General features: G+C 48.8%; 16 non-coding genes across 16 annotated transcripts; all 16 read left to right on the forward strand.

Annotated features, from left to right (window-relative positions):
* The first annotated feature begins 235 nt into the window (after window positions 1-235).
* Trnaf-gaa (transfer RNA phenylalanine (anticodon GAA)) lies at window positions 236-308 on the forward strand. Its single transcript has one exon. It is a non-coding gene; the product is annotated as a tRNA-Phe (tRNA).
* A 539-nt stretch (window positions 309-847) lies between these two features.
* Window positions 848-920, forward strand: Trnak-uuu (transfer RNA lysine (anticodon UUU)). Its single transcript has one exon. It is a non-coding gene; the product is annotated as a tRNA-Lys (tRNA).
* Window positions 921-1,058: 138 nt separating this feature from the next.
* Window positions 1,059-1,140, forward strand: Trnas-cga (transfer RNA serine (anticodon CGA)). Its single transcript has one exon. It is a non-coding gene; the product is annotated as a tRNA-Ser (tRNA).
* A 6,993-nt stretch (window positions 1,141-8,133) lies between these two features.
* On the forward strand, window positions 8,134-8,206 carry Trnaf-gaa (transfer RNA phenylalanine (anticodon GAA)). Its single transcript has one exon. It is a non-coding gene; the product is annotated as a tRNA-Phe (tRNA).
* Window positions 8,207-8,746: 540 nt separating this feature from the next.
* Trnak-uuu (transfer RNA lysine (anticodon UUU)) lies at window positions 8,747-8,819 on the forward strand. The gene has a single exon. It is a non-coding gene; the product is annotated as a tRNA-Lys (tRNA).
* Window positions 8,820-8,957: 138 nt separating this feature from the next.
* Window positions 8,958-9,039, forward strand: Trnas-cga (transfer RNA serine (anticodon CGA)). The gene has a single exon. It is a non-coding gene; the product is annotated as a tRNA-Ser (tRNA).
* Window positions 9,040-9,727: 688 nt separating this feature from the next.
* Trnas-uga (transfer RNA serine (anticodon UGA)) lies at window positions 9,728-9,809 on the forward strand. The gene has a single exon. It is a non-coding gene; the product is annotated as a tRNA-Ser (tRNA).
* A 590-nt stretch (window positions 9,810-10,399) lies between these two features.
* Window positions 10,400-10,472, forward strand: Trnaf-gaa (transfer RNA phenylalanine (anticodon GAA)). The gene has a single exon. It is a non-coding gene; the product is annotated as a tRNA-Phe (tRNA).
* A 539-nt stretch (window positions 10,473-11,011) lies between these two features.
* On the forward strand, window positions 11,012-11,084 carry Trnak-uuu (transfer RNA lysine (anticodon UUU)). Its single transcript has one exon. It is a non-coding gene; the product is annotated as a tRNA-Lys (tRNA).
* A 138-nt stretch (window positions 11,085-11,222) lies between these two features.
* On the forward strand, window positions 11,223-11,304 carry Trnas-cga (transfer RNA serine (anticodon CGA)). The gene has a single exon. It is a non-coding gene; the product is annotated as a tRNA-Ser (tRNA).
* Window positions 11,305-11,992: 688 nt separating this feature from the next.
* Trnas-uga (transfer RNA serine (anticodon UGA)) lies at window positions 11,993-12,074 on the forward strand. The gene has a single exon. It is a non-coding gene; the product is annotated as a tRNA-Ser (tRNA).
* Window positions 12,075-12,664: 590 nt separating this feature from the next.
* On the forward strand, window positions 12,665-12,737 carry Trnaf-gaa (transfer RNA phenylalanine (anticodon GAA)). The gene has a single exon. It is a non-coding gene; the product is annotated as a tRNA-Phe (tRNA).
* Window positions 12,738-13,276: 539 nt separating this feature from the next.
* On the forward strand, window positions 13,277-13,349 carry Trnak-uuu (transfer RNA lysine (anticodon UUU)). Its single transcript has one exon. It is a non-coding gene; the product is annotated as a tRNA-Lys (tRNA).
* A 138-nt stretch (window positions 13,350-13,487) lies between these two features.
* Trnas-cga (transfer RNA serine (anticodon CGA)) lies at window positions 13,488-13,569 on the forward strand. The gene has a single exon. It is a non-coding gene; the product is annotated as a tRNA-Ser (tRNA).
* A 683-nt stretch (window positions 13,570-14,252) lies between these two features.
* Window positions 14,253-14,334, forward strand: Trnas-uga (transfer RNA serine (anticodon UGA)). Its single transcript has one exon. It is a non-coding gene; the product is annotated as a tRNA-Ser (tRNA).
* A 590-nt stretch (window positions 14,335-14,924) lies between these two features.
* On the forward strand, window positions 14,925-14,997 carry Trnaf-gaa (transfer RNA phenylalanine (anticodon GAA)). Its single transcript has one exon. It is a non-coding gene; the product is annotated as a tRNA-Phe (tRNA).
* The last annotated feature ends 424 nt before the right edge of the window (window positions 14,998-15,421 follow it).

Here is a 15,421-nt window from a genome sequence, read left to right on the forward strand (position 1 = left end):
GCACGTGGCATCGATATAGCACCGGTTTTCTAGCGTCAGCGAAGTCAATATTACATGAATCGAGTCGACGTGTTTGCTTGTTACGATGATGGAAGCAGAAGAAATGTGTGTGGTGCTTCACTGCATCTGCTGCTCGCCTTTCAGCGTCCCTGTGTCTTATAGACGAAGACGACTGTGAAATTGGCGACGAGGCAGAGGTTAACGAAGACGTACAAAACAGAGACGTTCCACGTTAGCCGAAATAGCTCAGTTGGGAGAGCGTTAGACTGAAGATCTAAAGGTCCCTGGTTCGATCCCGGGTTTCGGCATGCATTCGTTTTGAAGCTGACGCCAATGGAATTGCTCGAGTTTGTGATAATGTAACTACCGCCGAGAACAAAAGTGACTCCCTCCTGTAGCTGTTCTGGTTGTCTAGTGCATGCCATAAGAGGAACACAGTAGGCAACTGCCTGGGAAGCAAGAAAATAAAAAAAAAATGTGCTACCGACTGCGTTCCCTTTTTTGTGTCAGGACGTGAAGAACGTCTCCAACGGAACTGTGAAATGAGCGAAAACGTGGGAAACATTGCATTCAAAATGCTTGTGAATTTTCGAGTTGCCCAGTGAGTGTCAACAAAACACGTAAATCCTCTGCTCCAACGCATGAGACGTAACGACTGCTGCAATTTGTTTTTGCGTCGTGTGTCAGTATTCTTCGATAGTCTGTTACGAGCTTAGCACGATAAGTTTGTAGACAGCATCCAGGCGACGTTTTATTAGTTACGGCTCCATGCAGCGATTGCACAACAGTAAAGGACATGAGTCAATGTATAGTTGTGCATCGTGGAAGGTTTGCTAACGTCCTGTGAGCCCGGATAGCTCAGCCGGTAGAGCATTAGGCTTTTAACCTAAGGGTCCAGGGTTCAAATCCCTGTCCGGGCGGAAATTTTAATGCTTTGGTAGTGATTCGTCTAGTAGCGGCGGAAACACTACGGAAGAGAATGTAACTCCGCCGTTTCCTGCTACCACAGTGCTTTAAACGGTAGCAGTTGCATGTGACGGGAGATGATCGCGCTCCGCGCAGTCGTGGCCGAGTGGTAAAGGCGTCTGACTCGAAATCAGATTCCCTCTGGGAGCGTAGGTTCGAGTCCTACCGGCTGCGTGCGATTTTGCGTAAAGAAGAGCAAATATTTTCACACGCATGAACGCGGGTGCAAACCAATGACGCCACTCTCAACAAGACGAAAATTTAAGAATACAGAGTTCCGCGACGGCCGCTGCTTCCTGTGGTTACCGGTTCACCACGCACTGACGCTGGGACTGCAGAAAGCCGTCGCAGGCCCACGAGTGCGCTCCCGTCATTTTCTCGCGCCGACGCCGAGTTTGTGAGTACACACATGTGCTTGGAAGTTTTGGACAGAGCGAACATTCATTTCTTTTTAAGAATCGTAATTCAGTCATTCGAGTGCGGCAAAAGCAATGGTGCAGCGTTTCTTTTCTTAAGATCTCGCAGCTACTTGCAAGTATGTCCACCGCTTAAGAGGACAGAAAACTAGCGTCAGCGGTAAGTCGGTGAAGTCGCCATTGGAGCCATAAGCCAGTAATTACGACATGTGAATCAGTCGCTCATCACGCAGCTGTACGATAGCTCAGTCGGTAGAGCGTTAGGTTTTCAACCAAAGGGTGTTGGGTCCAAGCCTCTGCCTGGGCGAAAATTAACACACTTTCGTAACGGCTAATGTGCTGGCCATGGAAACACTAGAGAAAAGAGTGAGGCCAAGGCGCTTTCTGCCATCGGATTGCTTCTCAAGGTGGCACTTTCACTTGTCGGAAGACGCTTTTTGCCACCGGCAGTCGTGGCCGAGTGGTTCAGTCGCGGCCGAACCGCCTTAGCGGTCGGACGTAGCAGCGCAGCGTGCTCGCCGTTTACGCTCGCGTGTGTTTACATTGTGCGCTTTGTGAGTTGTTAGTATTTGTGCAAAATGGAGTCTCAATTAAGGAAGTACACTTTAAAGTTCAGCTTTAGTTTCGATATCGTGCGTCCTAAGGTTTACGAGTTTGATGATTGGTTTCGTGACTCGTTTAAGGTACCTGCAGAAGACTGCCTAGGCATGGGATATGACTTTTTGAGCAACGTTTTCTACGTTAAATTGAAGAACGACGATATCTGCCAGAGGATTATGGCCACTACGAACGGGGTTGCCGAATACAAGACCAGGAATGGCGAGGTGAGTCGTGTTGCCATTACTTATGCAGGACTAGGACTTCGGGCAGTTAAAGTGCACTTGCTACCCTTTGAACTTGACTTTAAGTACATCAAGGACGCCCTCTCGAAGTACGGTACCGTGTACTCAGTAACCGCCGACCGTTGGGGTGGCAATATGTACTATAAAGTTGACAACGGGGTCAGAACTGTCAGGATTGACTTAGAAACTCACATTCCGTCTTTCGTTCATATGTGCGGTTTTAAAGCTCTAGTTGTCTATGAAGGGCAACCCCGCACATGCTCTGTTTGCAACATGTTCGGCCACCTCAGAGCTCAATGTCCGCGCAGGAGACCTGTGCAGTTACCAGCCGAGATAGGGCCGGACGGCCAGCCGCGTGCCCAGTACGCCACCGTAGCCAGCCGCTTGTTTACCGGTGCCGGCCTTTTCGCGAGCTCTGCCGACGACGCGATGTACAGTGCTGCGCACGACACATCTGCCGTCACACATTCCGGTGACGTGGAAATGTCCGACGCTCCGGCAGGTCATAATATCACCACGGACTCACCCATCATTCCAGAACACAGTTCTGTCGGGGGCGAAGCTGCAAGGGAATCTATCCATGCCGCAGTTGTAGATGAACCCACAGCGGAGAAAGAAGACACTTCCCAAGAGCTGTCGGAAAACATCCGTTCCGTCACCGAAATTCCTTCACGTGACCCTTTGCATCCCGACCCCGTGAACTCCCGACAGGTGACATTACAACCTGCTGAAACTGTCACAGTTCTTGCAGATTCCCCAGATAGCCACTTAAATACCAACCTTCCGCATGCAGCTTCAGGTTCCCGGAAAGCTAAAAAGGCAGATTGCGATGCACCAAAAGATGCCACACGCAGAGTGTCACCTGATAAAAAGAAACCTCGCGTTGCTCGCGACGGTGCTACACAGACTGCAAAACAGTTGAAGCCCGTGGCGCAACAGGTGGCTGCAAAATTAAAAACCAGCCAATCTGCTGCTCCAGAACCGCCCCCACCCGACGGAGTAGAACCTATGGAGTCTGATGACAGCCGGCAGCAGCCTCCGGGCCCTTCATGGGGTTCGGACGATGAGACAGACCGCAACGAGGGCCCCTTATAGGTGTTTGTCCTGCTGTAGTGATGTGTGTATGTGTATGCATAGAGGTGATGGTATTTCCCAGCTTGCGCAATTTCTGCCTCAATGACTGAAATCTTTACGTATAATCTGACGACCATTAACATGAACAGAATCCAGAGCGATGTAAAACTCCGAGCGTTTACCGACTTCATCCGCCGAACGAACGTAGACATTGGGCTACTACAGGAAGTTTGCGTGGAACCGACAGTAGCTGGTTTTACCACTATAGTAAATATTAGCAAAGAAGACCATACTGGGACCGCCATTTTATTACGAGACGGCATCCCCCACTCAAATGTAGTACGGCTCATTAATGGCAGAGGCATCGCCTGTATAGTTAACGGTATTAAGATTGTCAACTTATATGCACCATCCGGCAGCAACCGCCGACAGGAACGGTCCTCTTTTTATAAAAACGATATCCCCTTTTTAATTGGTGGACATGCTGAGAATTGTATTTTAGGCGGAGATTTTAACTGCGTTCTGTCTCCAAAGGATCAAACGCCCAACTTTAATAAGTGCACAGAGCTCGACTGTCTTGTGCAAGGCCTGAAACTACTAGACAGCTGGGAACTTATACACGGCGATCGCGTAGCTTACTCGCACATCACCAGTAATTCTGCCAGCAGGATCGACCGGATTTATGTCTCCCTCGCTCTTGGTCGTAGGGTAGCCAACAGTGATATCGCCCCCGTCAGCTTTTCAGACCATAGCGTACACCAGTGCTACGTAAACCTCCAACGCCCACAAGTAACTCGTGGGAGGGGTTATTGGAAACTGAATGTTGGCCTGTTGCAAGACAGAGAGCTGGACGAAGAGATGACACAGGTGTGGGAGCAACTACAGCGCACGCGAACCAGGTATAGGTCTATCACCGAATGGTGGCTCCATAGTGCAAAACCTAAACTTCGGACAACGATTAAACGCTATGCGTATCAGAAGTCGTACTGGCATAGGCAGACAATAGAATTTTATTTTTCTGGTCTTCGGGAATTATATCACTGCGCTGACATCACAGCCGTTGACACCTACTGCCGCATCAAGAAATATAAAGCTACGATTATGACCCTCTATCGCCAGCAAATGGACGTCACCATACGTAGGTCACAGCCCAAGGACATCGCGGCAGATGAGACGGCTTCCCTATACCACACCTTACGAACTCTGCGGAGAGAGAAAGCCAAGCTAATTGAAGAAGTAGAAGATGGAGCCGGAAATGTCTTTACTAAACAACGGGACATCGCATTGCATATATACCGCCACTTCAGCGACCTGTATAACAGACAAGAGGTTGACGACGCACTCTGCGACGAAGTTCTCAGGGACATCCCTTCTGTCTTATTACACGAGGACAATGCAACTCTAGAAGCGGCTTTCAGTGCAGAAGACTTAAAACAGGCAGTCTTCAGCGCTGCAAAACGGAAATCCCCTGGCCTCGACGGTCTCGGCGCAGAATTTTATCAGCACTATTGGGACATCCTGGCTCCAACGTTTCTCCAAATCGCTAATGAGATGTGGCGACTTGATTCTGTTCCAAACGAATTGAGGGAAGGCTTTATTGTACTTTTGCCAAAACCAGGCAACAGTCGGAAGATCCAAGGTCTCAGACCAATTACGCTACTCAACTCGGATTTTAAAATCATAACGAGAGCGGTGAAGCAGCGCATGCAACCGGTCCTGAACAAACTCCTTGGAAAACATCAATATGGAGCGGTAGCTGGCCGAAGCATAATATCAGCTGCCTGCGATCTCAGGGAAGTGATATGCTCATTAGCGCACACTCAAGAGCCTGGGGCGTTGCTTTTTCTCGATTTTGAAAAAGCGTATGACCGCATCAGTCACGAATACCTGACTAAGGCACTGCTGAAGATGGGTTTTGGCTGCCGTTTCGTCACTCTGCTCCATCAGTTAATTTCCAAAGCCACGTCTCGTGTAATTGTCAATGGTCACTTAACGGACACAATAACGATCAGACGATCCATCCGACAAGGCTGCCCGTTATCGATGGCGTTGTATGCCATAGCTGTCGAGCCTCTGCTTATGACCATAAATGAGAGGTCCAGAGGAATCCCCATTGGAATGCAGAAGATGGCATGTATTGCCTATGCTGATGACGTCTGCTTAGGTGTAACTTCAGAGGCTAATCTACTGGAGATAGGACACATTGTCAACATCTTCAATGCGGTCACCGGCGCGAAGCTGAACAAGAGGAAGACGACGTTGCTACACATCGGGTGCGGAATCGGTGATGTCACCCATATCGACTGGTGTGCAACGAAAGACCAACACAAATCTCTTGGCGTTTATTGGTGTGCGGTTCCTGATGTTATGGCCACCAAAAACTGGACAGATATGTTGCACAAGATACGAGCAACAACCTGTATTTATTCTGATAGGGAACTGGCCCTCTTGCAGAAAGTTCATACAGTTCGCATATCTATAGCGAGCCGTATGTATTACTTAGGCCAAATTTTACCGGTTTCAGATCACCTCGCAGCCAGTATACAAAAAGCTTTCTGTTGGTACGTGCTACGGAGACATATATTTAAAGTCAGCTTTGAAACATTGACCCTACCATCGTCGAGAGGGGGACTTGGTCTCCTTAGTACCAAACACAAATGCCGGACATTGTTAATTAACCGCATGAAGAAAATTGTCACGCAAGACACATCGAGTTTCACGAGGACCCTCCTCTCAATCTGGAGGCCATGCAGTCTCAGTCCACCTATAAATGAGGCCACGATACCGATCACCTTTCGCCACATCCGACTATATTACAGTGAATTTAGTTACATTCGCTCCGCAGAGGGCATCCATCCACCGTATACCAACACCAAGATATATAGCTTCCTTACAACCGACGGCAGAACCAACAGAATAACCCAAAAATACCCGCAAATCCAGTGGAATACAGTCTGGAGAACTGTCCATAGTCGCGTATTGCCTTCAAGGGTCGCATCTGCATGGTACTTAGTTATCAACGACAAGGTGCCCACCAATGAACAATTGCACAGGATCCACCTAAGCCCCACACCGAACTGCGACTTATGCGGCTATGTGGACACTATGGCCCACCGGTTAACCTGTAGTACCGCAGGGCCGATCGTCGCTCATATGCGGAGCAACCTGGCGATCATCGACCGTACTGTACCACAAAATGTGGATCCAATGGAATTACTCCGACCGCAAAAAATACGATATCCACGCAGGAAACACAACGCGGCCATATGGATGTTAGGCCACACCATTGCCTTTATCATCAACAATCGCCGTGCATCACTTGACGACTACCTCGCGTACTTGGAATATCAACATGCACTGATCATGCGACACAGGGATTATGCAGACACGTATGGAAATATGTTACAAATTATGGTGATGGGTATGTGAACCCCCCTCGGATTGCACGTTTACGAACAGGCCCACGACGGCACGGCCGCATTTCGCGAGTGACTGCATCAAAGTTATGAGACGACACTTTGGGGTAACGATCTTGGAGAAACTGCAGGAGTGAAAGAGTCAAGATCCGACACGGAAAATGAGTAATCCACTTCACGAGAAGACAAACCTTGAAGCGGTCACCTCGCGACATTCCCATCGTGGAAACTAAGAGTCACGTACTACCACTTTAACCGATTTCTCTTTCTTTGCTTTTTATTTTATTTATATATATATATATATATATATATATATATATATATATATATATATATTTTATTTTTTTTATTTTATTTTATTTTATTTATTTATTTTTTTTTTCCACCCGGCGGAGAGCCGCTTTAATTTCACAAAGAATTATCCTGATCATATGGAACAATAGAGGTTCATTGAACCAACAAGACACTTGGTCATACTTTTTTTTTTTTTTTTTGCCTGGACAATATTACTTTGCACTTGCACTCCGGTGTCTTCACCTTCACGGCACCATTATATTTCTCTCGGATGGAGTTTATTGGTTTCCATTGGCAAGGAGCCACTATTTATGATACAAACAAGTAAATACGTAACTAAACTTGAAGGCGGAAGAAGCCGACGCCGTGGAAGGCGATTTTGGTGAGCGTCAGGTCGGGCTGAAGGGGAGGGAAGGAGGCCCGTAAAAAAAAAAAAAAAAAGAAAAAAAAATTAAAAAAACAAAAAAGTGGTTAAGGCGTCTGACTTGAAATCAGATTCCCTCTGGGAGCGCAGGTTCGAGTCCTGCCGACTGCGAAAATTTTCTCGCTCACAGAAGATGGACGTTCAGCTGCATCCTAGCGGTTGCGTCACTACTAAACACGTGGGTCGCCAGCAATGTGCAGTGTTCTTGGCTACAGGGTGCAGCGCTAAAGTCGCGCCCAGAAGCCACAGCTCATCTCCTCGTCTCGCAGCCGTCCACCAGGTGTCAGTGCAAGTGTCGCCTCTCTGGGCAGTGCAGATGTGTCCATTTTAGCTTGCAGACGATGACGTGTAGCAATTTATGAGCTAGCGCAAGTCAAATGTTTTACCGTGTGTATCTGCTAGATACTGCCTCTCACACGGTGGAGAGGCTCACTCCTTCTTGTGTCTCGTTCTCTGCACACGAGTTGCACGTGGCATCGATATAGCACCGGTTTTCTAGCGTCAGCGAAGTCAATATTACATGAATCGAGTCGACGTGTTTGCTTGTTACGATGATGGAAGCAGAAGAAATGTGTGTGGTGCTTCACTGCATCTGCTGCTCGCCTTTCAGCGTCCCTGTGTCTTATAGACGAAGACGACTGTGAAATTGGCGACGAGGCAGAGGTTAACGAAGACGTACAAAACAGAGACGTTCCACGTCAGCCGAAATAGCTCAGTTGGGAGAGCGTTAGACTGAAGATCTAAAGGTCCCTGGTTCGATCCCGGGTTTCGGCATGCATTCGTTTTGAAGCTGACGCCAATGGAATTGCTCGAGTTTGTGATAATGTAACTACCGCCGAGAACAAAAGTGACTCCCTCCTGTAGCTGTTCTGGTTGTCTAGTGCATGCCATAAGAGGAACACAGTAGGCAACTGCCTGGGAAGCAAGAAAATAAAAAAAAAAATGTGCTACCGACTGCGTTCCCTTTTTTGTGTCAGGACGTGAAGAACGTCTCCAACGGAACTGTGAAATGAGCGAAAACGTGGGAAACATTGCATTCAAAATGCTTGTGAATTTTCGAGTTGCCCAGTGAGTGTCAACAAAACACGTAAATCCTCTGCTCCAACGCATGAGACGTAACGACTGCTGCAATTTGTTTTTGCGTCGTGTGTCAGTATTCTTCGATAGTCTGTTACGAGTTTAGCACGATAAGTTTGTAGACAGCATCCAGGCGACGTTTTATTAGTTACGGCTCCATGCAGCGATTGCACAACAGTAAAGGACATGAGTCAATGTATAGTTGTGCATCGTGGAAGGTTTGCTAACGTCGTGTGAGCCCGGATAGCTCAGCCGGTAGAGCATTAGGCTTTTAACCTAAGGGTCCAGGGTTCAAATCCCTGTCCGGGCGGAAATTTTAATGCTTTGGTAGTGATTCGTCTAGTAGCGGCGGAAACACTACGGAAGAGAATGTAACTACGCCGTTTCCTGCCACCACAGTGCTTTAAACGGTAGCAGTTGCATGTGACGGGAGAGGATCGCGCTCCGCGCAGTCGTGGCCGAGTGGTTAAGGCGTCTGACTCGAAATCAGATTCCCTCTGGGAGCGTAGGTTCGAGTCCTACCGGCTGCGTGCGATTTTGCGTAAAGAAGAGCAAATATTTTCACACGCATGAACGCGGGTGCAAACCAATGACGCCACTCTCAACAAGACGAAAATTTAAGAATACAGAGTTCCGCGACGGCCGCTGCTTCCTGTGGTTACCGGTTCACCACGCACTGACGCTGGGACTGCAGAAAGCCGTCGCAGGCCCACGAGTGCGCTCCCGTCATTTTCTCGCGCCGACGCCGAGTTTGTGAGTACACACATGTGCTTGGAAGTTTTGGACAGAGCGAACATTCATTTCTTTTTAAGAATCGTAATTCAGTCATTCGAGTGCGGCAAAAGCAATGGTGCAGCGTTTCTTTTCTTAAGATCTCGCAGCTACTTGCAAGTATGTCCACCGCTTAAGAGGACAGAAAACTAGCGTCAGCGGGAAGTCGGTGAAGTCGCCATTGGAGCCATAAGCCAGTAATTACGACATGTGAATCAGTCGCTCATCACGCAGCTGTACGATAGCTCAGTCGGTAGAGCGTTAGGTTTTCAACCAAAGGGTGTTGGGTCCAAGCCTCTGCCTGGGCGAAAATTAACACACTTTCATAACGGCTAATGTGCTGGCCATGGAAACACTAGAGAAAAGAGTGAGGCCAAGGCGCTTTCTGCCATCGGATTGCTTCTCAAGGTGGCACTTTCACTTGTCGGAAGACGCTTTCTGCCACCGGCAGTCGTGGCCGAGTGGTTAAGGCGTCTGACTTGAAATCAGATTCCCTCTGGGAGCGCAGGTTCGAGTCCTGCCGACTGCGAAAATTTTCTCGCTCACAGAAGATGGACGTTCAGCTGCATCCTAGCGGTTGCGTCACTACTAAACACGTGGGTCGCCAGCAATGTGCAGTGTTCTTGGCTACAGGGTGCAGCGCTAAAGTCGCGCCCAGAAGCCACAGCTCATCTCCTCGTCTCGCAGCCGTCCACCAGGTGTCAGTGCAAGTGTCGCCTCTCTGGGCAGTGCAGATGTGTCCATTTTAGCTTGCAGACGATGACGTGTAGCAATTTATGAGCTAGCGCAAGTCAAATGTTTTACCGTGTGTATCTGCTAGATACTGCCTCTCACACGGTGGAGAGGCTCACTCCTTCTTGTGTCTCGTTCTCTGCACACGAGTTGCACGTGGCATCGATATAGCACCGGTTTTCTAGCGTCAGCGAAGTCAATATTACATGAATCGAGTCGACGTGTTTGCTTGTTACGATGATGGAAGCAGAAGAAATGTGTGTGGTGCTTCACTGCATCTGCTGCTCGCCTTTCAGCGTCCCTGTGTCTTATAGACGAAGACGACTGTGAAATTGGCGACGAGGCAGAGGTTAACGAAGACGTACAAAACAGAGACGTTCCACGTCAGCCGAAATAGCTCAGTTGGGAGAGCGTTAGACTGAAGATCTAAAGGTCCCTGGTTCGATCCCGGGTTTCGGCATGCATTCGTTTTGAAGCTGACGCCAATGGAATTGCTCGAGTTTGTGATAATGTAACTACCGCCGAGAACAAAAGTGACTCCCTCCTGTAGCTGTTCTGGTTGTCTAGTGCATGCCATAAGAGGAACACAGTAGGCAACTGCCTGGGAAGCAAGAAAATAAAAAAAAAATGTGCTACCGACTGCGTTCCCTTTTTTGTGTCAGGACGTGAAGAACGTCTCCAACGGAACTGTGAAATGAGCGAAAACGTGGGAAACATTGCATTCAAAATGCTTGTGAATTTTCGAGTTGCCCAGTGAGTGTCAACAAAACACGTAAATCCTCTGCTCCAACGCATGAGACGTAACGACTGCTGCAATTTGTTTTTGCGTCGTGTGTCAGTATTCTTCGATAGTCTGTTACGAGCTTAGCACGATAAGTTTGTAGACAGCATCCAGGCGACGTTTTATTAGTTACGGCTCCATGCAGCGATTGCACAACAGTAAAGGACATGAGTCAATGTATAGTTGTGCATCGTGGAAGGTTTGCTAACGTCGTGTGAGCCCGGATAGCTCAGCCGGTAGAGCATTAGGCTTTTAACCTAAGGGTCCAGGGTTCAAATCCCTGTCCGGGCGGAAATTTTAATGCTTTGGTAGTGATTCGTCTAGTAGCGGCGGAAACACTACGGAAGAGAATGTAACTACGCCGTTTCCTGCCACCACAGTGCTTTAAACGGTAGCAGTTGCATGTGACGGGAGAGGATCGCGCTCCGCGCAGTCGTGGCCGAGTGGTTAAGGCGTCTGACTCGAAATCAGATTCCCTCTGGGAGCGTAGGTTCGAGTCCTACCGGCTGCGTGCGATTTTGCGTAAAGAAGAGCAAATATTTTCACACGCATGAACGCGGGTGCAAACCAATGACGCCACTCTCAACAAGACAAAAATTTAAGAATACAGAGTTCCGCGACGGCCGCTGCTTCCTGTGGTTACCGGTTCACCACGCACTGACGCTGGGACTGCAGAAAGCCGTCGCAGGCCCACGAGTGCGCTCCCGTCATTTTCTCGCGCCGACGCCGAGTTTGTGAGTACACACATGTGCTTGGAAGTTTTGGACAGAGCGAACATTCATTTCTTTTTAAGAATCGTAATTCAGTCATTCGAGTGCGGCAAAAGCAATGGTGCAGCGTTTCTTTTCTTAAGATCTCGCAGCTACTTGCAAGTATGTCCACCGCTTAAGAGGACAGAAAACTAGCGTCAGCGGGAAGTCGGTGAAGTCGCCATTGGAGCCATAAGCCAGTAATTACGACATGTGAATCAGTCGCTCATCACGCAGCTGTACGATAGCTCAGTCGGTAGAGCGTTAGGTTTTCAACCAAAGGGTGTTGGGTCCAAGCCTCTGCCTGGGCGAAAATTAACACACTTTCATAACGGCTAATGTGCTGGCCATGGAAACACTAGAGAAAAGAGTGAGGCCAAGGCGCTTTCTGCCATCGGATTGCTTCTCAAGGTGGCACTTTCACTTGTCGGAAGACGCTTTCTGCCACCGGCAGTCGTGGCCGAGTGGTTAAGGCGTCTGACTTGAAATCAGATTCCCTCTGGGAGCGCAGGTTCGAGTCCTGCCGACTGCGAAAATTTTCTTGCTCACAGAAGATGGACGTTCAGCTGCATCCTAGCGGTTGCGTCACTACTAAACACGTGGGTCGCCAGCAATGTGCAGTGTTCTTGGCTACAGGGTGCAGCGCTAAAGTCGCGCCCAGAAGCCACAGCTCATCTCCTCGTCTCGCAGCCGTCCACCAGGTGTCAGTGCAAGTGTCGCCTCTCTGGGCAGTGCAGATGTGTCCATTTTAGCTTGCAGACGATGACGTGTAGCAATTTATGAGCTAGCGCAAGTCAAATGTTTTACCGTGTGTATCTGCTAGATACTGCCTCTCACACGGTGGAGAGGCTCACTCCTTCTTGTGTCTCGTTCTCTGCACACGAGTTGCACGTGGCATCGATATAGCACCGGTTTTCTAGCGTCAGCGAAGTCAATATTACATGAATCGAGTCGACGTGTTTGCTTGTTACGATGATGGAAGCAGAAGAAATGCGTGTGGTGCTTCACTGCATCTGCTGCTCGCCTTTCAGCGTCCCTGTGTCTTATAGACGAAGACGACTGTGAAATTGGCGACGAGGCAGAGGTTAACGAAGACGTACAAAACAGAGACGTTCCACGTCAGCCGAAATAGCTCAGTTGGGAGAGCGTTAGACTGAAGATCTAAAGGTCCCTGGTTCGATCCCGGGTTTCGGCATGCATTCGTTTTGAAGCTGACGCCAATGGAATTGCTCGAGTTTGTGATAATGTAACTACCGCCGAGAACAAAGGTGACTCCCTCCTGTAGCTGTTCTGGTTGTCTAGTGCATGCCATAAGAGGAACACAGTAGGCAACTGCCTGGGAAGCAAGAAAATAAAAAAAAAATGTGCTACCGACTGCGTTCCCTTTTTTGTGTCAGGACGTGAAGAACGTCTCCAACGGAACTGTGAAATGAGCGAAAACGTGGGAAACATTGCATTCAAAATGCTTGTGAATTTTCGAGTTGCCCAGTGAGTGTCAACAAAACACGTAAATCCTCTGCTCCAACGCATGAGACGTAACGACTGCTGCAATTTGTTTTTGCGTCGTGTGTCAGTATTCTTCGATAGTCTGTTACGAGCTTAGCACGATAAGTTTGTAGACAGCATCCAGGCGACGTTTTATTAGTTACGGCTCCATGCAGCGATTGCACAACAGTAAAGGACATGAGTCAATGTATAGTTGTGCATCGTGGAAGGTTTGCTAACGTCCTGTGAGCCCGGATAGCTCAGCCGGTAGAGCATTAGGCTTTTAACCTAAGGGTCCAGGGTTCAAATCCCTGTCCGGGCGGAAATTTTAATGCTTTGGTAGTGATTCGTCTAGTAGCGGCGGAAACACTACGGAAGAGAATGTAACTACGCCGTTTCCTGCCACCACAGTGCTTTAAACGGTAGCAGTTGCATGTGACGGGAGATGATCGCGCTCCGCGCAGTCGTGGCCGAGTGGTTAAGGCGTCTGACTCGAAATCAGATTCCCTCTGGGAGCGTAGGTTCGAGTCCTACCGGCTGCGTGCGATTTTGCGTAAAGAAGAGCAAATATTTTCACACGCATGAACGCGGGTGCAAACCAATGACGCCACTCTCAACAAGACGAAAATTTAAGAATACAGAGTTCCGCGACGGCCGCTGCTTCCTGTGGTTACCGGTTCACCACGCACTGACGCTGGGACTGCAGAAAGCCGTCGCAGGCCCACGAGTGCGCTCCCGTCATTTTCTCGCGCCGACGCCGAGTTTCTGAGTACACACATGTGCTTGGAAGTTTTGGACAGAGCGAACATTCATTTCTTTTTAAGAATCGTAATTCAGTCATTCGAGTGCGGCAAAAGCAATGGTGCAGCGTTTCTTTTCTTAAGATCTCGCAGCTACTTGCAAGTATGTCCACCGCTTAAGAGGACAGAAAACTAGCGTCTGCGGTGCGTCAGTGGGAAGTCGGTGAAGTCGCCAGTAATTACGACATGTGAATCAGTCGCTCATCACGTAGCTGTACGATAGCTCAGTCGGTAGAGCGTTAGGTTTTCAACCAAAGGGTGTTGGGTCCAAGCCTCTGCCTGGGCGAAAATTAACACACTTTCGTAACGGCTAATGTGCTGGCCATGGAAACACTAGAGAAAAGAGTGAGGCCAAGGCGCTTTCTGCCATCGGATTGCTTCTCAAGGTGGCACTTTCACTTGTCGGAAGACGCTTTTTGCCACCGGCAGTCGTGGCCGAGTGGTTAAGGCGTCTGACTTGAAATCAGATTCCCTCTGGGAGCGCAGGTTCGAGTCCTGCCGACTGCGAAAATTTTCTCGCTCACAGAAGATGGACGTTCAGCTGCATCCTAGCGGTTGCGTCACTACTAAACACGTGGGTCGCCAGCAATGTGCAGTGTTCTTGGCTACAGGGTGCAGCGCTAAAGTCGCGCCCAGAAGCCACAGCTCATCTCCTCGTCTCGCAGCCGTCCACCAGGTGTCAGTGCAAGTGTCGCCTCTCTGGGCAGTGCAGATGTGTCCATTTTAGCTTGCAGACGATGACGTGTAGCAATTTATGAGCTAGCGCAAGTCAAATGTTTTACCGTGTGTATCTGCTAGATACTGCCTCTCACACGGTGGAGAGGCTCACTCCTTCTTGTGTCTCGTTCTCTGCACACGAGTTGCACGTGGCATCGATATAGCACCGGTTTTCTAGCGTCAGCGAAGTCAATATTACATGAATCGAGTCGACGTGTTTGCTTGTTACGATGATGGAAGCAGAAGAAATGTGTGTGGTGCTTCACTGCATCTGCTGCTCGCCTTTCAGCGTCCCTGTGTCTTATAGACGAAGACGACTGTGAAATTGGCGACGAGGCAGAGGTTAACGAAGACGTACAAAACAGAGACGTTCCACGTCAGCCGAAATAGCTCAGTTGGGAGAGCGTTAGACTGAAGATCTAAAGGTCCCTGGTTCGATCCCGGGTTTCGGCATGCATTCGTTTTGAAGCTGACGCCAATGGAATTGCTCGAGTTTGTGATAATGTAACTACCGCCGAGAACAAAAGTGACTCCCTCCTGTAGCTGTTCTGGTTGTCTAGTGCATGCCATAAGAGGAACACAGTAGGCAACTGCCTGGGAAGCAAGAAAATAAAAAAAAAATGTGCTAACGACTGCGTTCCCTTTTTTGTGTCAGGACGTGAAGAACGTCTCCAACGGAACTGTGAAATGAGCGAAAACGTGGGAAACATTGCATTCAAAATGCTTGTGAATTTTCGAGTTGCCCAGTGAGTGTCAACAAAACACGTAAATCCTCTGCTCCAACGCATGAGACGTAACGACTGCTGCAATTTGTTTTTGCGTCGTGTGTCAGTATTCTTCGATAGTCTGTTACGAGCTTAGCACGATAAGTTTGTAA

The sequence above is a fragment of the Schistocerca nitens genome, chromosome 4 (genome assembly GCF_023898315.1).
Source record: "Schistocerca nitens isolate TAMUIC-IGC-003100 chromosome 4, iqSchNite1.1, whole genome shotgun sequence".
Taxonomy (NCBI): Eukaryota; Metazoa; Arthropoda; class Insecta; order Orthoptera; family Acrididae; genus Schistocerca; species Schistocerca nitens.